We start from the raw sequence: 24,255 nt of genomic DNA, 5'->3' as shown, positions 1-24,255 counted from the left end.
ATCCTGGGTGTTTTCTGAACTGTTGTTAAACTATGCTGAGTGCTATATTTTGAGGCAGGATTCTCCTAGCTAAAATAAAATCTCTCGCTGAGGAATGTATCTTTGTGTACCTATTGTATACCTTTGTGCTTTATGTGCTTACCCTGACGCTTATTTCCGGTTTTGAGTTTCTGACTGCATTGTTTTGAGACCAGAACCAACAACTGTGTTATTTGTTATCCCAGTGTACAATATATCACTATGCGTTTTTTTTATTTGACCTTCACCTATGCTCAACAGGGTTGCCCGATTTAAATCAAATGATTAAATCGATTTAAATCAAATCATAAAAAAACTACAACTTTTGCTTAGAAGTAGATAGACGTGTAGGTGGGGGCAGTCTTTTTTTTTTTTTTAGCTCAATTGGGGAGAATAATGAATGGTGTATAGGAGATCCTACTAAAGTATATACTACCAAGTGACGTACACTGGAATACTATGGCAGACTGGAGTCCTTTCTGACAAAACTGGCCCATTCTTGTTAGCGTATGTGATGAAAACAAAGTTGATATCCCACAAGATATTATTAACTAAGTTAATAACTTTGGTATTAAGCGGAGTGCTGAAGATTATTTGGCTCGACTGAAACCTGTAGCTGTAGCCCTGGATCGTGCACAAAGACGCAACTGCACAATTAGTGAGGTCGTACAAGTGTGGAAAAAACTGTTAGATGATCTTGAAGAGATTGGACACCAAAGCAATGTAGTAAAGATGGCAAAGCAAGAGCTAAAATTGCACTTACAGATGCCCACTTGCTGGCTAAACTTGGTTCTAAGTACAGGGGGAAAAAGCTTAGTCCTGCTGAAATTGAGACTGCTATAGAGTTTGCTCATGTCAATAATCATCAAATTATGCCGGTCATCATCAACTTTCATGCATCCATGAAACCATTTGCACCATACATGTTTGAAGTGGACACTTTATGCCAAGTATCTCCTCTAGCCTGGTTGATGTCTTTCGCAGCTCAACTTCAGTTAGACACTTCTGTAGTACATCTTCTGAAGCAGATGTTCACCGCAGTTTCAAGTGCAGGAATTGAAAGGATATTTTCAATGTATGGTTTTGTACAATCCAAAAGCAACAAATTGGGAAATGCTACAGAGCCTGTTCTGTTGAGGACAAACGTGAGGACGTGAACAAAGACATGTACATGTTTGACTCAGACTCAAACAACTGATTGAGTGAAATTCAGAGCCTAATTGTACTTATTGATGCAACTATTTAGTGTGTATTTATTCTTTCACTTACGTCCTAGAGGATGCTGGGGTCCACATTAGTACCATGGGGTATAGACGGGTCCCTTGGGAGCCATGGGCACTTTAAGAGTTTAATAGTGTGGGCTGGCACCTCCCTCTATGCCCCTCCTACCAGACTCAGTTTAGAAAATGTGCCCGGTGGAACCCTAGGAGTTTTTCTAGTTTTATTGTTTTTCTAAGAGTGTTAGGTACAGGAAGGCTGCTGGCAACAGCCTCCATACTTCGTGGGATTAAGGGGGGGAGTAGAAACCAACTCTTGAAGTTAGTGGTTCTCTATCTCTGCTTACAGGACACTGAGTTCCTGAGGGTGCTGATTGCAAGCCCACGAGGTGACCGATCACTCCCGCAGCATGGCCGCCACCCCCTAACAGAGCCAGAAGATAGAAGAGTGGTGAGTATGATGCCGGCGGCCCGGGAAGCGGGTCGCCGGCGGGAATGGCGGCACAAGGGTGGGAGCGCAGCTCTGACAGGCTGTGCTCCGGAAGGCTCAGCGGCACTTGGTGTACAGCGCTGTGAGGGGCGTCCTGGGCTAGCGCAACATACCCTACACTGGTCACATATGCTAACGGGCTAATCCCACTGTTAGCAGCACAAAACCTCAGGCCAGTATAATCTAAGTGTGGGAAGACGCGCCATTACAGGGGGCGGGGCTTCTCCTCAGAGTGGATCCAGCACCATTTTCTCCCTGCAGATAACACTGAAGAGACGCTGACAGGGAGCGCTGCCCTCCACATAACTCCAACATACCTCTGCTGTACCAGGGTGTTATAGACAGGGGGGAGTGTTATAGTCACTGTTTAATCCTATTAAGGTTATTCAGTCAGCGTCGGCCGTTTAGTGTATAACTGCCTACTGGGGCGCTGTGTGGCTGGCTCCATATACTCTGTGTCTCTCTGAAGGAACTCTGGGGGAAACTGTGTCTGCATTTTCCTGTGTGTGTTTATATAGCTCACATAAGCATGTCTAGGAACTCTGTATCTTGTGCTGCAGTGTGTATCTTCTCCTGAAGAGTCTATTCCATGTACTCAGGACTGCAATATACTGTCTCAGCGTTCTGAATCCGAACCCCCATGGGTGGATTCTATTCAGGGAATGATATCCCAGATTTCATCTCGGATGGCTCAAAATGAGACTGAAACACAGGTTTTAAGAAAGTCTGTTGAGTTTTTGTTGTATTCAGCTCCCACTATCTTATCAAAAACCCCTATTATATACCCAAAGAAGCGTGCTCTTGCCCAGATAATGCAAGCTGACACGGATACCGACTCTGATACAGGGGACGGTGATGGGGATATGCAAGGGGTAGATGCATCCCTTGCTAAGGGGGTGCAACTCATGATTGAGGCTATTAGGGACATTTTACACATTACTGATAAGGTACCTGAATAGGTAGAGGAGGCTTACTTTACAGACAATAAGAAAACTCCCTTACCTTCCCTGCATCTAAGGAATTAAATGCATTGTTTGAAAAATCCTGGGAAAAACCGGAAAAAAAGTTCTAGATCCCAAAAAGGGTTCTCATTGCTTTTCCTTTCCCTGAGGAAGACAGGAAAAAGTGGGAAACCCCGCCTGTAGTAGACACTTCTGTATCTAGGTTGTCTAAAATGGTGGTGTTACCTGTCCCTGGGTCCACCACTTTAACCACTTAACTGGCATGGTCAGATTTCATGCAACTGTGTCGTCCCACCCTGTCCCCCCGTTTTTGAGGAGATCCGTTCTGCAGATGTACATAATATAATGTTTAAATATTTAAAAAAATACTTTTTCAACTTTATTAAATAAAATAAATGTTAACATTTCTAAAGCCATAGTAAAGTGGTCAGGCACATTATTAGAGGAATTAGATACTATGGATAGAAGTGACATTGAATTGTTTTTATCTCACATACAGGATTCTGCAGGTTTCATGGTGGAGGCCATGAAGGAGCTTGGCCATCTTTATGAAAGGGCTTCTTCCATGGCTGTCTTGGCAGGCTGGGGACTTTGACTGCGCCAATGGTCTGCAGTTGCAGAATCCAAGAAAAGTGTGGAGAACCTATCCTTCACAGGTCAGGCTCTGTTTGGGGAAGCATTAGATGCGTGGATCTCCACTGCAACTGCGGGTAAGTCAACCTTTCTTCCCTCAGCAACACCGCCGACTAGAAAATCTTATCCTACGTCTACAATTCAGTCCTTTCGTACGGGGAAAGTTAAAAAGTCCAAACCCCCTTCCACTTTCTTTAGAGGAGGTCAGGGGAAATCCAGAAAACCTGCACCTACAGGTCCCCAGGAACAGAAACCTGGTTCTGCTTCCTCAAAATCCTCGGCATGACGGTGGACCTCCCAGCCCGGAGATCGGTCAGGTGGGAGCAAGACTAAGAAATTTCAGTCACGTCTGGGTGTCATCATGCCTGGAGTTTCAAGAACTCCCACCTCACAGATTCTTCAAATCAGGCTTACCAGCTTCGCTGACAAAAAGTGCTATCCTACAGGAGGCCATTCAAAACTTGCTAAAGTCAAATGTCTTTGTTCCAGCTCCACCTCACCTAACAAACAAAGGTTATTACTCAAACCTGATTGTGGTACCGAAACCGGATGGTTCAGTCAGGCCGATATTGAACCTAAAGTCATTGAACCTTTATTTGAGGGAATTCAAATTCAAGATGGGAGTCTCTGAGAGCGGTGATCTCAGGTCTGGAGGAGGGAGAATTTCTAGTATCCCTAGATATCAAGGATGCGTACCTTCACATTCCGATCTGGATGCCTCACCAGGCTTATCTAAGATTTGCTCTGCTGGACTGTCACTACCAGTTCCAGGCACTGCCGTTTGGCCTCTCCACGGCACCGAGGGTGTTCACCAAGGTCAGTGTGAAAATAATTCCTTATCTGGACGATCTGCTGATAAAAGCATCATCCAGGGAGAAGCTGTTACAGAGCATTGCTCTCTCAACTCACCTACTCCAGGATCATGGATGTATCCTGAATCTTCCAAAGTCGCATTTGGAGTCAACAAGGAGACTGTCCTTCCTGGGGATGATCCTCAGCATGGAAGTACAGAGGGTGTTTCTGCCGGTGGAGAAAGCATTTGTGATACAAACGATGGTCCGGGATGTCCTGAAGCCAGCCCGGGTAAATGTTCATCAGTGCATTCGCCTTCTGGGGAAGATGGTTGCCTCCTACGAGGCTCTACAGTACGGAAGATTTCATGCACGGTCTTTCCAACTGGATCTCCTGGACAAATGGTCGGAATCTCATCTTCACATGCACCAGAGGATACGACTGTCGCCGAAAGCCAGAATTTCGCTCCTCTGGTGGCTGCAGGTTTGGGATTCAGGATTGGATCCTTCTAACCACAGATGCAAGTCTCAGAGGTTGGGGAGCAGTCACCCAGGAGGAAAACTTCCAGGGAAGGTGGTCAAGTCTGGAATCCATCCTTCCGATAAACATTCTGGAACTAAGGGCCGTGTACAACGGTCTTCTACAAGTGGAACATCTTCTAAAGGATTAGGCCATTCAGGTTCAGTCGGACAATGTAACAACGGTGGCCTACATAAACCGGCAGGGCGGAACGAAGAGCAGAGCTGCAATGTCAGAGGTAACAAGAATCCTCCTCTGGGCCGAAAAGCACGCAGTGGCACTGTCAGCAATCTTCATTCCTGGAGTGGACAACTGGGAAGCAGACTTCCTCAGCAGACACGATCTCCATCCAGGAGAGTGGGGCCTCCACCTGGAGGTGTTCGCGGAGGTGACAAGTTTTTGGCCTCCCGCCTCAACAAGAAGCTTCGGAGGTACTGTTCCAGGCCGAGAGACCCACAGGCAGTGGCGGTGGACGCTCTGGTGACTCCGTGGGTGTTCAAGTCCATGTATGTGTTCCCTCCACTTCCACTCATCCCAAGGATTCTCAAACTAATAAAAGGAACAAGAGTTCAGGTCAGTGGCGGAGCTAACACCAGTGCAAGCGGTGCCTTGCACTGGGGCCCGCCACTGTGAAGGGGCCCAAAACTGACTCATTACATCCCGCCTGCCGCTTCGGCCCACAGAGGAGAGCGCAAGGACACAGCCACATGGAGAAGGAAAAGGAGGGAGGGGGATTGGAGCCGCAGCAGCGCTACGTAATTGCTGGAGGCGCCGCTGCAGCTGCCCCTCTCCTTCCACATAGGCTGGCTGCCAGATCCGGCCCTAACCAATATGATGCCCTAGGCAAGATTTTGGCTGGTGCCCCCTAGCACCACCACTAGTTCTGCCTCTGTCAGTGCACCCCTTTCCCAGCACCATCACCCCCTCACCCATAGCAGTCCTTATTTTGAGTTTCATACTCCCTATATTTTAAATAGGAACAGTGTGCACATTCGGCGCACAGCCCAAAAAGGAGTGTGTTTTTGCTGGCAAGGGGCATGGCCACACAATAGTATCGCCAATTCAAATTACGCCACACAGTCCTACAAATTTAGTCTAGAGATGTGCACCGGATATTTTTCGGGTTTTGTGTTTTGGTTCTGCGGCCGTGGTTTGGATGCGGACGCGTTTTGGCAAAACCTCCCTTTGGAAAGACAGAGAGAGAGAGTATGCCAGCACACACCCCAGCGCTATATGACCCAGGAAAAAACACAATAAACATATGTTTATCCAGTAGCACTGTGTATTAATGTATATATGCGCCTAATTATGTGCCCCCCCTCTTCTTTAAAACCCTTTTTAACCGTGGTATAAGCAGGGTAGAGTCCGGGGAGCTTCCTCTCAGCTGTGCTGTGGAGAAAATGGCGCTGGTGAGTGCTGAGGGAGAAGCCCCGCCCCCTCAGCGGCGGGCTTCTGTCTCGCTCAAATATACTGAAAACTGGCGGGGGCTCTTATATATATATATATATATATATATATATACAGTGACCAGCTGTATCTATACTATTTTTGCCAGAAAGAGGTTTATATGCTGCCCAGGGCGCCCCCCCTGCACCCTTACAGTGACTGCCGTGTGAGGTGTATGGGAGCAATGGCGCACAGCTTCACCGCTGTGCGTTACCTCAGTGAAGATCATGAAGTCTTCTTTTATTCTCTGTGAGGACGGCGGCGCGGCTCCGGGACGAACTCCAGGGTGAGACCTGTGTTCTGACTCCCTCTGGAGCTAATGGTGTCCAGTAGCCTAAGAAGCAGAGCCTTGAAACTCACAGAAGTAGGTCTGCTTCTCTCCCCTCAGTCCCTCAATGCAGGGAGTCTGTTGCCAGCAGGCTCCTTGAAAATAAAAAACCTAACAAATATACTTTCTGTCAGAAAGCTCAGGAGAGCTCTCTGAAAAGCACCCAGTCTCCACTGGGCACAGTATCAAAAACTGAGGTCTGGAGGAGGGGCATAGAGGGAGGAGCCAGTGCACACCCGGACCTAAAGTCTTTCTTAAAGTGCCCATGTCTCTTGCGGAGCCCGTCTATCCCCATGGTCCTTACGAAGTCCCCAGCATCCTCTAGGACGTAAGATAAATGATCAATGGAAATCAAATTTATTAACCCATGGAGGTCTGGATTTGGAGTCACTCAAAATTAAAGTGGAAAAATACACTGCAGGCTGATCCAACTATGATGTAATGTCCTTAAAACAAGTCAAAATGAGGCTCAGTAGTGCGTGGCCTCCACGTGCCTGTATGACCTCCCTACAATGCCTGGGCATGCTCCTGAGGAGGTGGCGGATAGTCTCCTGAGGGATCTCCTCCCAGACCTGGACTAAAGCATTCGCCAACTCCTGGACAGTCTGTGGTTGGTGGATGGAGCGAGACATGATGTCCCAGATGTGCTCAATTGGATTCAGGTCTGGGGAACGGCCGGGCCAGTCCATAGCATCAATGCCTTTGTCTTGCAGGAACTGCTGACACTCCAGCCACATGAGGTCTAGCATTGTCTTGCATTAGGAGGAACCCAGGGCCAACCGCACCAGCATATGGTCTCACACGGGGTCTGAGGAACTCCTCTCTGTACCTAATGGCAGTCAGGCTACCTCTGGCGAGCACATGGAGGGCTGTGCGGCCCCCCAAAGAAATGCCACCCCACACCATTACTGACCCACGGCCAAACCGGTCATGCTGGAGTATGTTGCAGGCAGAACGTTCTCCTTGGCGTCTCCAGACTCTGTCACATGTGCTCAGTGAGAACCTGCTTTCATCTGTGAAGAGCACAGGGCGCCAGTAATCTTGGTGTTCTCTGGCAAATGCCAAACGTCCTGCACGGTGTTGGGCTGTAAGCACAACCCCCCACCTGTGGGCATCGGGCCCTCATACCACCCTCATGGAGTCTGTTTCTGATCGTTTGAATAGACATGCACATTTGTGGCTTGCTGGAGGTCATTTTGCAGGGCTCTGGCAGTGCTCCTCCTGTTCCTTGCACAAAGGCGGAGGTAGCGGTCCTGCTGCTGGGTTGTTGCCCTCCTACGGCCTCCTCCACGTCTCCTGATGTACTAGCCTGTCTCCTGGTAGCGCTCTGGACACTACGCTGACAGACACAGCAAACCTTCTTGCCACAGCTCGCATTGATGTGCCATCCTGGATGCACTACCTGAGCCACTTGTGTGGGTTGTAGGGAGGTAATACAGGCACGTGGAGGCCACACACACTAACGAGCCTCATTTTTACTTGTTTTAAGGCCATTCTATTAAAGTTGGATAAGCCTGTAGTGTGTTTTTCCACTTTAATTTTGAGTGCGACTCCAAATCCAGACCTCCATGGGTTAATAAATTTGATTTCCATTGATAATTTGTGTGATTGTTGTCAGCACAACAATGTAAAGAACAAAGTATCTAATAAGAATATTTAATTCAGATCTAGGATGTTAATTTAGTGTTCCCTTTATATATCTCCTATATATTAGCCCAGGTGATTCTGTGCCTGGGCCTCTAACGCTGGGCGGAGTCACAGCGCTGGCCGGAGTCTGAGTCACAGATCGGACTCGGCTGACAAAACAAATCAGGTGCCTGCCTCCCTTTCTCCCAGGTTACTGTGCAGCCGCAGCCAGTAATGACCGCAACCTGCCGCCGGAGTTTATACTGTGCCCTGACATCCACCACCCAGGATACACTGAGCCGCGGCCAGCTATGCCCGATATCCCCACCCCTCCTCCTAACCCCCATCAACGGAGTTCACATTGCAGCCCGAAACCTATCCCCCCCCAAGAATACATTGAGCAGCGGTGGGGGGGGGTGTTACTGTGCAGGCAGTGTGTCGGGGAAGGGGGGGTGTTACTGTGCAGGCAGTGCGTGTGTTGGGGGGGTGTTACTGTGCAGGCAGTGCGCGCGTGTGTGTTGGGGAAGGGGGTGTTACTGTGCAGGCAGTGTTTTTGTTGGGGAAGGGGGTGGTGTTACTGTGCAGGCAGTGCATGTGTGTTGGGGAAGGGGGGTGTTACTGTGCAGGCAGCGTGTGTGTGTTGGTGGGGTGAACCTGTGCAGGCAGTGCGTGTTGGGGGGGGAGGGGGGGGGGGTGTTACTGTGCAGGCAGTGCGTGCGTGTGTGTTGGGGATGGGGGGTGTTACTGTGCAGGCAGGGTGTGTGTTGGGGGGGTGTTACTGTGCAGGCAGTGTGTGTGTGTTGGGGAAGGGGGTGTTACTGTGCAGACAGTGCATGTGTGTGTTGGGGAGGTGTGTTACCGTGCAGGCTGTGTGTGTGTGTGTTGGAGGAGAGGGGAGTGTTACTCTGCAGGCAGTGTGTGTGTGTGTTTTGGGGGGGGGGGGGAAGTTGTTAGTCTGCAGCCAGTGTGTGTGTGTGTGTGTGTGGGCATTCTGCAGTCCCTGTGTCTGTAATCTGCAGTCCGTGTGTTGGGGGGAGGGGGGTTGTTAGTCTGCAGGCAGTGTGTGGGAGGAGGGGGGGGGGGGGCATTCTGCAGTCCATGAGTGTTTGTGTGATGTGCAGTCCCTGCCCACTATAACATATCAAAGTAGCGTTGTGCCCTGCTCCACAGCTGCTGCCCGCTGATATATATTATAGCTACCAGCACTGCGCAGACTATCTGTCTCCCCATCCCATGTGCTCAGCTCTGCCTCGCTCCTCCCCCCCTCTTCCTTGACTGGTGCAGCAGTGTCCTTGCACCATACAGGCCGGTCCCGCTTGGCGCCTCCTCCTGGCAGGGAGACACGCAGGGGATGCCGAGAGGACGGAATGGCAGCACCTGCAGCAACTCCCATTCCATACTGTACTGTAGCTACAGACATCATCAGCACAGGGACATTCCCCTGCCGCCACCATGGCTGCCTGCACTCCAGCCATCATCACATAGGTACTGGTGTGTCTGTCTGTCTGTCTCTCTCTCCTCCCCACCACTTGTCTCTCTATCTGCCACCTTTCTTTCCCTCTCAACCCCATCTCTCTCTCCCTCCCTCTTTCACAACTCTACCTTCTGTAATGTGTAAAAGGGGCTCTACCTGGCGTAATGGGTGACAGGCTCTACCTGGCATAATGGGTGACAGGCTCTACCTGGCGTAATGGGTGACAGGCTCTACCTGGCGTAATGGGTGACAGGCTCTACCTGGCGTAATGGGTGACAGGCTCTACCTGGCGTAATGGGTGACAGGCTCTACCTGGCGTAATGGGTGACAGGCTCTACCTGGCGTAATGGGTGACAGGCTCTACCTGGCGTAATGGGTAAAAGGGGACTCTACCTGGTGTAATATGTGTAAGTGGCGCTACTGTGCAGCATCATTTGACTAATGGAGACTACTGTGCAGTGTAATATGACTTAGTTTTATTTTGTGGCCACTCCCCTTCCCCATGAAGCCACATCCCTATATTTTTAACGCACTGGCCCTGTTTTACATATGGAGGGGAGGGGGGGGGGGTAGGGGTGCTGCTGCTGTTTCATGCACTCAGCCCTAAAATATATAGTTACAGCACTGCTGATGGGTATAAGGAGAGTCCTCACCAGTACAGAGAGTGGCGTGTTACTGGGATCATCATCTCCCTGCCCCGTGCTGGAGGAAAGGTCACTGGCCTTATCCGCCCACAGCCGGCCCCTCCTGCAGGACGTCCTGGGCACGGGGGCCCAGGAGCATGGGCTGGCCGGGGCGGCAGTGCAGGAAGCGGGCCAGGTGAGTGCCAGACTCTGGCTGCCTTCCCACAGGCCCGGGTACTTCTCTGGCACCCAGCACCAGTCTTTACTCCCCATAGCGGACCCAGGCCTCAGCGGCAAAATAGCGCCGGCCATGGGGATATGGGGGGGGGGGAGCGCGGCTCAGCAGCAGCACCAACATAGCAGCGATCACTGGGATCCAGAGGCTGGGGCTCCCCTTACTCCCCGCTCACATTGCCACACTTTAGCAGCTACTGCCTTAAAGCACTACATTAACCCGCACACGCCTGCCCTGTCTGTCATCACCAGGTGCATGTATATAATTAGTGTGTGAGTGAGTGTACACCCGCCCCTCTCCCACCTCCCCTGCACCAATAATAATATTGAGCGTGCAAGGGTTAAAGGGGCATAGTCCCCTGCGATGGTGTGAAGAGCAGTTTGTGGTCCTTAATTATGTATACATCAGAAAGGAGGGAAAAATAAACACATTGTTATATAGAACATAAGGTGGAGATAAGCTGCACAGAAAAATTAAGTACCCACCAATCAGAAAATAAGAATTTACTTACCGATAATTCTATTTCTCATAGTCCGTAGTGGATGCTGGGGACTCCGAAAGGACCATGGGGAATAGCGGCTCCGCAGGATACTGGGCACAAAGTAAAAGCTTTAGGACTAGCTGGTGTGCACTGGCTCCTCCCCCTATGACCCTCCTCCAAGCCTCAGTTAGGATACTGTGCCCGGACGAGCGTACACAATAAGGAAGGATTTTGAATCCCGGGTAAGACTCATTACCAGCCACACCAATCACACCGTACAACTTGTGATCTGAACCCAGTTAACAGCATGATAACAGAAGGAGCCTCTGAAAAGATGGCTCACAACAACAATAACCCGATTTTTGTAACAATAACTATGTACAAGTAATGCAGACAATCCGCACTTGGGATGGGCGCCCAGCATCCACTACGGACTATGAGAAATAGAATTATCGGTAAGTAAATTCTTATTTTCTCTAACGTCCTAGTGGATGCTGGGGACTCCGAAAGGACCATGGGGATTATACCAAAGCTCACAAACGGGCGGGAGAGTGCGGATGACTCTGCAGCACCGAATGAGAGAACTCCAGGTCCTCCTCAGCCAGTGTATCAAATTTGTAGAATTTAGCAAACGTGTTTGCCCCTGACCAAGTAGCTGCTCGGCAAAGTTGTAAAGCCGAGACCCCTCGGGCAGCCGCCCAAGATGAGCCCACTTTCCGTGTGGAATGGGCTTTTACAGATTTTGGCTGTGGCAGGCCTGCCACAGAATGTGCAAGCTGAATTGTACTGCAAATCCAACGAGCAATCGTCTGCTTAGAAGCAGGAGCACCCAGCTTGTTGGGTGCATACAGGATAAACAGCGAGTCAGATTTTCTGACTCCAGCCGTCCTGGAAACATATATTTTCAGGGCCCTGACTACGTCCAGCAACTTGGAATCCTCCAAGTCCCTAGTAGCCGCAGGCACCACAATAGGTTGGTTTAAGTGAAACGCTGAAAACACCTTAGGGAGAAATTGAGGACGAGTCCTCAATTCCGCCCTGTCCGAATGGAAAATCAGATAAGGGCTTTTACAGGATAAAGCCGCCAATTCTGACACGCGCCTGGCCCAGGCCAGGGCCAACAGCACGACCACTTTCCATGTGAAATATTTTAACTCCACAGATTTAAGTGGTTCAAACCAATGTGACTTTTGGAATCCAAAAAAAAAAAAACTACATTGAGATCCCAAGTGCCACTGGAGGCACAAAAGGAGGCTGTATATGCAGTACCCCTTTTACAAACATCTGAACTTCAGGGACTGAAGCTAGTTCTTTTTGGAAGAAAATTGACAGGGCCGAAATTTGAACCTTAATGGACCCCAATTTCAGGCCCATAGACACTCCTGTTTGCAGGAAATGTAGGAATCGACCCAGTCGAATTTCCACCGTCGGGCCTTACTGGCCTCGCACCACGCAACATATTTTCGCCAATTGCGGTGATAATGTTTTTGCGGTTACATCCTTCCTGGCTTTGATCAGGATAGGGATGACTTCATCCGGAATGCCCTTTTTCCTTCAGGATCCGGCGTTCAACCGCCATGCCGTCAAACGCAGCCGCGGTAAGTCTTGGAACAGACAGGGTCCTTGCTGGAGCAGGTCCCTTCTTAGAGGTAGAGGCCACGGATCCTCCGTGAGCATCTCTTGAAGTTCCGGTTACCAAGTCCTTCTTGGCCAATCCGGAGCCACGAATATAGTGCTTACTCCTCACCATCTTATCAATCTCAGTACCTTGGGTATGAGAGGCAGAGGAGGAAACACATACCCTGACTGGTACACCCACGGTGTTACCAGAGCGTCTACAGCTATTGCCTGAGGGTCCCTGGACCTGGCGCAATACCTGTCGAGTTTTTCCCAACGGTTTATAATCCTGTGGAAGACTTCTGGGTGAAGTCCCCACTCTCCCCGGGTGGAGGTCGTGCTGAGGAAGTCTGCTTCCCAGTTGTCCACTCCCGGAATGAATACTGCTGACAGTGCTATCCCATGATTTTCCGCCCAGCGAAGAATCCTTGCAGCTTCTGTCATTGCCCTTCTGCTTCTTGTGCCACCCTGTCTGTTTACGTGGGTGACTGCCGTGATGTTGTCCGACTGGATCAACACCGGCTGTCCTTGAAGCAAAAGGTCTTGCTAAGCTTAGAGCATTGTAAATGTCCCTTAGCTTCAGGATATTTATGTGAAGTGATGTCTCCAGGCTTGACCATAAGTCCTGGATATTCCTTCCCTGTGTGACTGCTCCCCAGCCTCGCAGGCTGGCATCCGTGGTTACCAGGACCCAGTCCTGAATGCCGAATCTGCGGCCCTCTAGAAGATGAGCACTCTGCAACCACCACAGGAGGGACACCCTTGTCCTTGGTGACAGGGTTATCCGCTGATGCATCTGAAGATGCGACCCGGACCATTTGTCCAGCAGGTCCCACTGGAAAGTTCTTGCGTGGAATCTGCCAAATGGGATTGCTTCGTAGGAAGCCCCCATTTTACCCAGAACCCTTGTGCATTGATGCACTGAGACTTGGCTCGGTTTGAGGAGGTTCCTGACTAGCTCGGATAACTCCCTGGCTTTCTCCTCCGGGAGAAACACCTTTTTCTGGACTGTGTCCAGGATCATCCCTAGGAACAGAAGACACGTCGACGGAACCAGCTGCGATTTTAAAATATTGAGAATCCAATCGTGCTGCCGCAACACTATCTGAGATAGTGCTACACCGACCTCCAACTGTTCCCTGGATCTTACCCTTATCAGGGAATCGTCCAAGTAAGGGATAACTAAAATTCCCTTCCTTCGAAGGAACATCATCATTTCGGCCATTACCTTGGTAAAGACCCGGGGTGCCGTGGACCATCCCTACGGCAGCGTCTGAACTGATAGTGACAGTTCTGTACCATAAACCTGAGGTACCCTTGGTGAGAAGGGTAAATTTTGACATGAAGGTAAGCATCCTTGATGTCCCGAGACATCATGTAGTCCCCTTCTTCCAGGTTCGCAATCACTGCTCTGAGTGACTCAATCTTGAATTTGAACCTCTGTATGTAAGTGTTCAAAGATTTTAGAATCGGTCTCACCGAGCCGTCTGGCTTCGGTACCACAATAGTGTGGAATAATACCCCGTTCCCTGTTGCAGGAGGGGTACCTTGATTATCACCTGCTGGGAATACAGCTTGTGAATGGCTTCCAAAACTGCCTCCCTGTCCGAGGGAGACGTCGGTAAAGTCGACTTTTGGAAACGGCGAGGGGGAGACGTCTCGAATTCCAATATGTACCCCTGAGATATTACCTGAAGGATCCAGGGGTCTACTTGCGAGTGAGCCCACTGCGCACTGAAATTCATTGAGAACGGGCCCCCACCGTGCCTGAGCTTGTAAAGCCCTAGCGTCATACTGAGGGCTTGGCAGAGGCTGGAAAGGGTTTCTGTTCCTGGGAACTGGCTGATCTCTGCAGCCTTTTTCCTCTCCCTCTGTCACGAGCAGAAAAGAGGAACCTTTTGTCCGCTTGCCAACAAAGGACTGCGCCTGATAATACGGCGTCTTATTTTGAGAGGCGACCTGGGGTACAAACGTGGATTTCCCAGCTGTTGCCGTGGCCACCAGGTCTAAAAGACCGACCCCAAATGTCCCCTTTCAAAGGCAATACTTCCAAATGACGTTTGGAATCCGCATCACCTGACCATTTTACTGGTAGAATTGGACAACGCACTTATACTTGATGCCAGTCGGCAATTATTCCGCTGTGCATCATGCATATATAGAAATGCATCTTTTAAATGCTCTATAGGCAATAATATACTATCCTTATCTAGGATATCAATATTTCCAGTCAGGGAATCCGACCATGCCAACCCAGCACTGCACCTCCAGGCTGAGGCGATAGCTGGCCGCAGTATAACACCAGTATGTGTGTAAATACCTTTTTTTTGATACCCTCCTGCTTTCTATCAGCAGGATCCTTAAGGGCGGCCATCTCATGAGAGGGTAGAGCCCTTGTTCTTACAAGCGTGTGAGCGCCTTACCCCCCCCTAGGGGGTGTTTCCCAATGCATCCTAACCTCTGGCGGGAAAGGGTATGCAGCCAATACTTTTTAAGAAATTATTAATTGTTATCGGGGGGAAACCCACGCATCATCACACATTTTATTTCTCAGATTCAGGAAAACTACAGGTAGTTTTTCCCTCACCGAACATAATACCCCTTTTTTGGTGGTACTCGTATTATCAGAAATGTATAAAACATTTTCCATTGTCTCAATCATGTAACGTGTGGCCCTACTGGAAATCACGGTTGTCTCTTCACCGTCGACACAGGAGTCAGTATCCATGTCAGCATCTGTATCTGCCTGACCGCCTATGAGACGTCTGGACAGGCACAAGCTGAGTAGCCGGCTGTCTCATGTCAACCACTGTTTTTTTTATATAGAGCTGACACTGTCACGTAATTTTCAACAGTACATCCACTCAGGTGTCGACTCCCTAGGGGGTGACATCACTGTTACAGACACTCTGCTCCGCCTCCACATCATTTTCCTCCTCATACATGTCAACACACACGTACCGACACCCAGCACACACACACACCGGGAATGCTCTGATAGAGGACAGGACCCACTTAGCCCTTTGGGGAGACAGAGGGAGAGTTTGCCAGCACACACCAGAGCGCTATATATGTATAGGGACAACCTTACAATAAGTGTCTATCCCTTATAGCTGCTTATATCTGTTATTTTGCCAAATAAGTGCCCCCCTCTCTTTACCCTGTTTCTGCAGGATGCAGGGGAGATTCTGGGAGCCTTCCTACCAGCAGAGCTGTGTGGGAAAAATGGCGCTGTGTGCTGAGATAGGCCCCGCCCCCTTCACGGCAGGCTCTTCTCCCGCTTTTTACTGGAAAACTGGCAGGGGTTAAATACATCCATATAGCCCAGGAGCTATATGTGATGTATTTTTCGCCAACTAAGGTAAATTCATTGCTTCCCAGGACGCCCCCCCCCAGCGTCCTGCACCCTCAGTGACCGAAGTGTGCTGAGAGCAATGGCGCACAGCTGCAGTGCTGTGCGCTACCTTATGAAGACAGGAAAGTCTTCTGCCGCCGATTTATGGACCTCTTCTTGCTTCAGCATCTGTAAGGGGGCCGGCGGCGCGGCTCCGGGACCCATCCATGGCTGGGCCTGTGATCGTCCCTCTGGAGCTAATGTCCAGTAGCCTAAGAAACCCAATCCACTCTGCACGCAGGTGAGTTCGTTTCTCTCCCCTAAGTCCCTCGATGCAGTGAGCCTGTTGCCAGCAGGTCTCACTGAAAATAAAAAACCTATTTAAACTTTTACTCTAAGCAGCTCAGGAGAGCCACCTAGATTGCACCCTTCTCGTTCAGGCACAAAATCTAACTGAGGCTTGGAGGAGGGTCATAGGGGGAGGAGCCAGTGCACACCAGCTAGTCCTAAAGCTTTTACTTTGGGCCCAGTCTCCTGCAGAGCTGCTATTCCCCATGGTCCTTTCAGAGTCCCCAGCATCCACTAGGACGTTAGAGAAATAGGAAGGATGGAGAAGAAATACCTCACTCTAACATCATATATTTAATTAATCAGAGTTGAACTGGAGCTGCCGTATCTGTAGCAAGACAGGAGGTATTCCACCTATCCCAATTATTAAGATAATGAGGTAGGGGTCCCCCTAGACCTATGTGTAAACCACATGCCCAGATACCTCATTAACCAAGTGTGTTCATTAATGTTTCTGTATTTGCCTATATGTTAAGTAGACATCTATTGTGGTCTTGTGCCATGGCAAAAGTTGGTTTAGATCACAGTGCAGAACATATCTATAAAGGACAGTCTCAGACAAAGACATACATTTTAATATATTTTTATAGAAGAATTTCTTTATTTTGGTATATACATAACTACCGAAGTCAAGCCAAAGCCCACACGAGAATAAGGTTGTCACTTCCAATGGGATAACAAGGATAAGTTCTTCCTGTACACAGCAGGTGGAATATTTTTCCAGTAGGTTCTCCAAGCAAGGCCAATCTGCAGCTGTACCTTGCAGAGCATCGACCACAAAAGATTCAGGTATTAGTAGCATCTGTCACACTGGAATCCACATTGCTGCACTTCATCTGGAGGGATAGACAAGATGTTAGCTCCTATTGCAGCAGTGAATGTTTACAAAGTGAAACAAATTGTGTCAAGCTGAGGTCAGTTTAATTTTCGCTTCAAGGATTTTTTTCATTATGCCACCCATAGAGAGAAAACTGCTAAGGGGCACTGTAATTCGGCCTTTTCTGTCATCATTCCTCAGACATTCATACCCAGATATTAGGGATAGGGCCTCCAATTATTTGGTTCTGGGGTTTGAAGGGGAGTCGGGTCATGACAGTGCATGATCACTTACCAGCATCTTGCAGACTGCTTCACAGCAAATCCATATTATTTTAAGACGTGTCCAGCATCACCTGACAAGAAAAAGGATATTCATGGTGTAACAAAGTACTAGAATATATAGCAATGCTTCCCCAGAGCAGGTCTCAGCCTGTCACTATACAGTAGTCCAGAGGTTCCCAAACTCTGTCCTTAACCACATGCCTGGCATGGTCATATCAGATACGACCATGCCTGCAAGAGTGTTATCCGACATGGTCGCACAGGATGCGGCCAGTCAGACAGTGTTAGCAGCGGCAGGGAAAGGAAACCTCCCTCCGCTGCTGGCAGATCCCTCTACCTCCCTGCCCTACTAACTGCCGTGCTTCTCCCCTCCCCCCCCTGCTGCAGACCACAGCAGCCACTGGGGAGTGTAAATTACCCCCCGCATATATGGAGGCTGTCCCAGTCGCAATGTCCCCGATAGATGTTTTGAAAATAAAATTATTTTTTACACAATTTCAGAGTGGTCTTTGAGGGAACAAAAATAAATAAAAATTAGTCAGTTAGATACAGGTTTAAAAGAAAGTATAGGCACAGGTGCCATATTGGTGCAATCAATTTGCTTTAACCAAATGTGCACAACCATGGATATCTTTAAACCTGCACTGTTAAGGCACCTTGAGGACTGAGTTTGGGTACTAATGCAGAAGCTATGGAAGTACAAGTACTTCAAGGTTCATGGTAGAGCTGCTCACAAGGAGATCTACAGGTGTCTTACTTCTAATAGACTACTCGTGAGCTACTGGTTATATTTTATAAAAAATGACTACATGAAGATGTTAGTCATGGAGGTTAGGATGAAAAATTATTAAGTCATGGAACAGAGCCAGCCAAGAGACTGCAAAGGTCAGTCATGTTTTCGCTTCAAGGGGATTTGTCATTGTACCTCCCTGTAGAGAGTAAACTGCGCAGGTAGATACTGCAATTCGGCCTTTTATGTCATCATTCCAGAGCAGGCTCCTGGGTCGCCACAATTTTATAAACTGAGTAACCTGGGTGCTGTGCACCACTCCTAATAACAATCCATTGTTAATTTATACCTCTTTTCCACCTAAATCCTAGGTCTGACCCAAGATTTGGAACACTGTTCCAAACCAGGTCAGACCTAGGACTGGCCCCTTTCCACCACGGGACCAGTAGCTGCTGGGAGTGTCGGCTGCAGTGAAACTCCTGCCCCACCCTGGATCGTGTCATCGCTGCAGGAAACAGCATCTCCATCCTCCTCATGCTGTAAATAGGAGCTGGGTTGATGACCAAGTTTACACTGCCCCTTAATCCAGGTCCTTCCCGGGACCAACCCTGCAAGCTAGCTGGGTTTGACTCCTGGTCACTGTACCTGGATTAACCCTTTACTACTGATCTGCGGCCCATGTTAGCTGCAATGGAAAACGGTATTAGTGATGCACAGTAATACAATAAGAGTAGTAACATAACAGTTCAGTTACATGAAGTGTTCCAGATTGTTCACAGCAGCTCCTAACACAGAAACAGGCCTCATGTCACCAAAACGACTATTGTTGTCAAGGTCTTGTTGTTTCAAAGACATGCAGGAATCATGCAGGGTGGGCAAGTATGACCACAATGGGGACTGCAAAAAGAGAAAGGGAGGATACAATGAGAATGAAAATCAAAATATACAAGTACATGTAATAGCCAGGTGGTTTTCTTACCAATATTAACAGGATATTTGCTTTAAGAATAGGATATTTTTTTAATAACACATTTTCATAACTAATTATACAGGTCAAGTATCCCTCATCCAAAATCCCACATTTTTATGTCCCCTGCCGAGATGACAACATATGTATTATGGGGTATATTCAATTGAAGTCGAAAGCTGCCATCTGTCGAAAAGACAGCAGTTTGACTTTAGTTCGGAAGGGGTTCAGACTTATTCAATATAACCCCAAATTTTTTGACAAGCCAAGGAATTCGACTTGTCGAAAAGCACGTGGATTGGTGGCCCCCTTTTCGACCATCTCAATTAGACTTAAGGGGGGGGGAATCACAGCAGGGTCCCTCAGGAGGCACTCTGACCAGCAGCGCTGTCAGTCAGTTTCCGTCTCCACGGCAGAGGGAGAAACTTGGAAGGGGAGGAGACCGTGGAGAGTGTTCTCCCGCCCCACCTCCCCTCACATGACCAAAATCATCCTGCTGTGTGTGCTGTAGCTGGGGCTGTGACCACTGCAGGCAGGCTGAGGAAATCCAGGGTGCACCTCCGGTGAGCTACAGGAGCCATACTGTGGAGGGAGCAGGACAATGTCAGCGGTAAGTGACGGTTGCTGGAGATGGAGGCTACTGCAGGACCAGACCCACCCCATTCATTCCCTCTAACCTGGCACTCTGCATAGTGATCGGCTCCTCTCATTCAGGGCGGGATGTACTAAAGGGAAAATGCGGTAAAACCCCTGTTTTCGGGGGTTTTACCGCATTTTCATATGTACTAAGGCCCCATCGCTGCGATTACGCCTCCGGGGGTATCGCCATCTTTTGATGGCGATACCCCATAGAAGCCTATGGGCTTCTTACCGCTGCCGCATCCCGCCACCGAGCTGCGCCGCTCACGACGATCTCTCTACCCCCGGCCCCCTCCTCCTTCCCCGCAGCACAGCCTTGTCTCCTTTCAGCTGTAGGGGGGAGAAGGAGTATCACGGGGACTCCCTGCACGTCACCTCCCGGGCTGGGAGGTGACGGAAGCCGCCACTAACCTTGTCCTGTGGAACATCACTGATCGCAGGACACCCCTGGCATCGCTCTGTGATACTAATCGCATATGTTAGTACATATGAGATTAGTATCATTGCGTTGACCAACGATGACCCACGATCAGTGACAGTACATCCCGCCCTCAGGACTAAACTCACCCACTTCTTACCCTCTACCCTGTCGGAGCTCCACAGGGCACAGGAGCGGGGGTGGGACTGGAGGGATGCAAGAACTGCCCCCTTCACTCTACCTGGAGCAGTGTGCATAGGACAGAGGTTCCCAAACTATGTGCCGTGGATCCCTGGGGTGCCTCGGGATACTTGCAGGGGTGCCCTGGGTTGGTGGTCCAGGACCAACTAACATTATTCATGGTCAATATAATAGGCAAAACCAGTGCTGGTGGCTGTCAGTCATAAAATATGAAGCAAATCTTGTCCCTCACCACAAAACTGACCCTAAGGTTGACATATAAATGCGATCTACTTATGCCGCATTCAGATCGCAAATGCCGGATCCTACCCGGTAAGACAAACGTGTACACTACTTACCGGGTGGGAACCGGCATTTGCGCTCCACTGCTGGCTTTCCGACTGGCAATATACCGGGTCGGTTGCCATAGCAGCGACGGGAGCAGGGGCGGGGGTGGAGGCAGCGCCGGGAGATGAGCTCATCTCCTGCGCCGCCTCTGCTGTGAATGGGAGCAGATTCACATCGGAACGGCTCCCATTCACACTGCGCCTGACCCGGTAAGAACCCTTCTTTTTTACCGGGTTGAATTACTGGGTCAGGTGACCCGCTATTTCAACAAAGGACCTTTCACATCGCACACGGACCCGTTTCGACACGGCAATATGCCGTGTCGGTACCGGGTTTTCAGTGCGATGTGAAAGGGGTATTAATGTAATATTTCTTTCTAAATTTCTCAATAAAACATTTTTGGCCTAGGGGTGCCGTGAAAAATTCTGATGTACTAGGGCACTGCGATTCAAAAAAAGTTTGGAAGCCACTGGCATAGGAGGTTCTACCTGGGGCAGTGTACATAAGCGGCACTATAATGTGGCCATACCCCTTCCCCACGAAGTTGCACCCCTAAATGTTTGCTGCGCACACTGTCCATTCTTTTGGATATAGGTGGGGGAGCACAAATTCATTTTCTGCCAAAGGGTGCCAAAGTGTATAGTTACAGCTCTGGTGCAGTGTCCTGTATGCTACACAGCCCAGCAGCATTGTTACCCCCTCCTCCCCCTTGCAACACTTTTGTACTGTTCAATCAACATTTTATATTTGAATCAATAAGAACCTTCATTCCGATGGGACCTATAAAAGGACAAGTATGAGGGTCAGCACGATCACTGTGCGATGGTATGCATGTAATTATCTCAGTAGGAGGGAGGGGGGGGGGGGCCCCGCGGCACACCAAAAATGTGTTATTTTGGATAAGGGATACTCAACCTGTATACATATTAAGAACTTCCACGCAAGGCTAGGCCTTTAATGCATATGGTTAATTCTATATTAAAATTAATAAAAAAAAAAAAAAAAAAAAAAAAACACAACCACACACAATGTAGTGGAGTAGACTATTTTCATTAACAATTGATGCTCCATAACATACATTATAAAGACAGTTTCACATTGTCAAATACAAGTCAATATGTTTTACCTTTATATGCAGAGAGAAAAAAAAAAAAAAAAACCCAGGGCTATGGTGGGGATTGAATCCATGACCTCAGTGCTGTGAAGCAGTAAGAAACATAAAATCAATGTGGGTAGCAATGGTTTGTTAATTGAACACCATTGTTTAGGCAACAAAGCTTACAAACCAGGTGCAGAGACTCCATCTTGGAATGTAGGGAAACACCCTTCTACCACCATCACAAAGCATCTTATGTCCCAGTCCAAGCTGTTACTGAACTCCCATGATAGTACAGTCTCCATAGACCTCAAGAATGTAAAGACTAAACTATTTAAACTAGTCAGATCCATCCATACTCTCCCAGAAGTTGTGGGAGAGGACTGATGTTTTTTGTTAGTCACTGAACCCCTTGGCAGAGTGGGTGCAACTCCCACATACCACTCACTTTCTAGTGAAGAGGACAGGATGCAGAGATACTGGGTGGGAATTGTGGCCTAGCGCATCTCCTCTACAGGTTTCTCACACAGAGGATATACAAAAAGCTAGAAAGTATTCCCAAACACTGGTACCTCATTATACAGACTTCGCCAGATACCACAATACTGCCATAATGCTGCTGGCATTCACAAATTTCAGTTTGTGCCACTGTTACAAGCACATGGATGGGGGGAGGGGGGGGGGGAGCAAGAGGGAAGGGTAACCACATGATCGCAGCCATATTGTTTTCCTAAAGCCACACTGCAGTAAAGTCTATTAGCAATTCAGTGTGTCCCAGTTTAAAAGGATAGTTTGGTAAGCCTATACATAAGTGTTATCCAAATTCATAGTCCTAACGCTACAATGGCCACCATATACAGTTTGCTGCCTAGATTACAAAAACTACCATAGCTCAAAACCACACAATAGCTGTTTCACACATTAAACTATGTACTACGCTATAATCTATGCCCCCTTATCTGGCCATGTGTGTAGCCACAGGCAGGAAGTGGAAACATTTTATTTAAACCTATAACAAAAGCCAAGCGCCGCCTGTCCAGGTCTGATACTATGGTCATGTTCTGCCTGTTTGTAATACCATGGGTATTGGGACCACGTTTTCACGTGACAAATATTTAAGATGATGAATACGGAGATACACTGTAGCAGGGTTTATTACAAGCGCGATGTCCCGAAGTTAAATACATAATAGTAATTCTCCCCGCAAGCACAATCTCTATGTACCTTTCTGGAGATTTCATCTTCCCATGTTAGTCTTTGAAATAGCGCATTACCCTCTAGCGTCAGCTGCTGTGAGCTGATGCAGAAACAGTTACTATCGCAATCAGCTGGGGCGAGTAGCAGCACAGCTGCAGAGCACGGGAGAGGGGAGGGGGTCACCGTCCCATAGAGCACATGTACGTACCTGCACCCGTAGCCTGCAGATTCGAGCTCCTACTCATCACCGGGGAAGTAAACACGCCGCCCCTTCTTCAGAAGAACTCGCCCTGCTCTTGTAGCGCGCCATCCGGCCGGCACAGTAGCGCCATGTGCTGCTGACCACTGCCATGCTGCTCTGGAACTCAGTCTCTCTCAGCAATCCATGCGCCGCCATTTTGTACAGTACAAGCTCCGCCCAGACACAGCTGCCGGCCGGAAATGGGCGTACACCCCGGATGCAAGCGAGGTGACACGTGTGTGCCTTCGTAGTTTAGTCACTCTCAGACACTTCAGAAGTTCAGCGTAGTGTTCTCATTGATTCTTTTCAGCTTGTTGCATGCAGCTTCCTCTAATCCCTGGTCATTTGCAGATTTTTGCTGTAAAATCAAAAGTTTATGTCTCTAGTTATTGTACGCACTCGTCACCTTAACACCAACAGTAATACCCTTTCAGGTACCTAAACCCCGACAACGCCATACCCTCCTACTGTACCCTTTTGGAAGGTACAGTACCTTTTTATGTTATCTACCTGCCAAAAAGGGTTTTGTACCGATTTTTGCCTCCGCATTTACATTAAAGGTATAGGAAAGGGGCATGGCAATTCCCCCTTTCCCCGTGGCCTCACCCCCTTCCCTAATTTGTACCTGGTTTTATGTGTAAAATGTTGGTGGGTATGCAAAGGGGTATCATATATAAGCAAAAACCCTAGGAATTTGCCAGGACATGGGAAGTCAACCTGGGTTGTGCTTACTGTATATCTGAAAGGGTCAGGCCCGGGTTGACCATTCTAAAGCTGACATCGTAGGCAACAAGACCTGGCATTGGCAAATGCATACACACTGCTGATTATGGCATTGATGGGAGGAAGGGGGGGGGGGGGGGAGGAGAAATTTAGCATTCTACAGCATTGCCTTTACTAGCAATACCGCTAGAGCAGGGCTGGCCAAAGCCAAACCAGTCCTCGAGATCTACCAACAATTCACATTTCTCTAACGTCCTAGTGGATGCTGGGGACTCCGAAAGGACCATGGGGAATAGCGGCTCCGCAGGAGACTGGGCACAAAGTAAAAGCTTTAGGACTAACTGGTGTGCACTGGCTCCTCCCCCTATGACCCTCCTCCAAGCCTCAGTTAGATTTTGTGCCCGAACGAGAAGGGTGCAATCTAGGTGGCTCTCCTGAGCTGCTTAGAGTAAAAGTTTAAATAGGTTTTTTA

The 24,255-nt window shown here is 48.8% G+C and overlaps 1 long non-coding RNA gene and 2 other non-coding genes across 4 annotated transcripts; all 3 read right to left on the bottom strand.

Annotated features, from left to right (window-relative positions):
* Positions 1 to 16,702: 16,702 nt before the first annotated feature.
* Positions 16,703 to 23,252, bottom strand: LOC134944961 (uncharacterized). 2 transcript variants are annotated; one of them, XR_010181997.1, is made up of 5 exons: positions 23,028 to 23,252; positions 21,653 to 21,724; positions 18,729 to 18,871; positions 17,255 to 17,315; positions 16,703 to 16,979 (listed from the first exon to the last, which is right to left on the bottom strand). It is a non-coding gene; the product is annotated as an uncharacterized LOC134944961 (long non-coding RNA). The 2 variants fall into 2 exon arrangements; XR_010181998.1 differs by lacking the exon at positions 21,653 to 21,724 and having other exon boundaries at positions 23,028 to 23,248.
* On the bottom strand, positions 17,052 to 17,162 carry LOC134946972 (small nucleolar RNA SNORD89). The gene has a single exon (XR_010182509.1). It is a non-coding gene; the product is annotated as a small nucleolar RNA SNORD89 (small nucleolar RNA).
* Positions 18,124 to 18,237, bottom strand: LOC134946973 (small nucleolar RNA SNORD89). The gene has a single exon (XR_010182510.1). It is a non-coding gene; the product is annotated as a small nucleolar RNA SNORD89 (small nucleolar RNA).
* Positions 23,253 to 24,255: the final 1,003 nt, after the last annotated feature.

Source organism: Pseudophryne corroboree, chromosome 7 (genome assembly GCF_028390025.1).
Source record: "Pseudophryne corroboree isolate aPseCor3 chromosome 7, aPseCor3.hap2, whole genome shotgun sequence".
NCBI lineage: Eukaryota > Metazoa > Chordata > Amphibia > Anura > Myobatrachidae > Pseudophryne > Pseudophryne corroboree.
The sequence above is the reverse complement of the archived record's forward strand: the minus strand, read 5'-3'. Positions and strand labels throughout refer to the sequence as shown.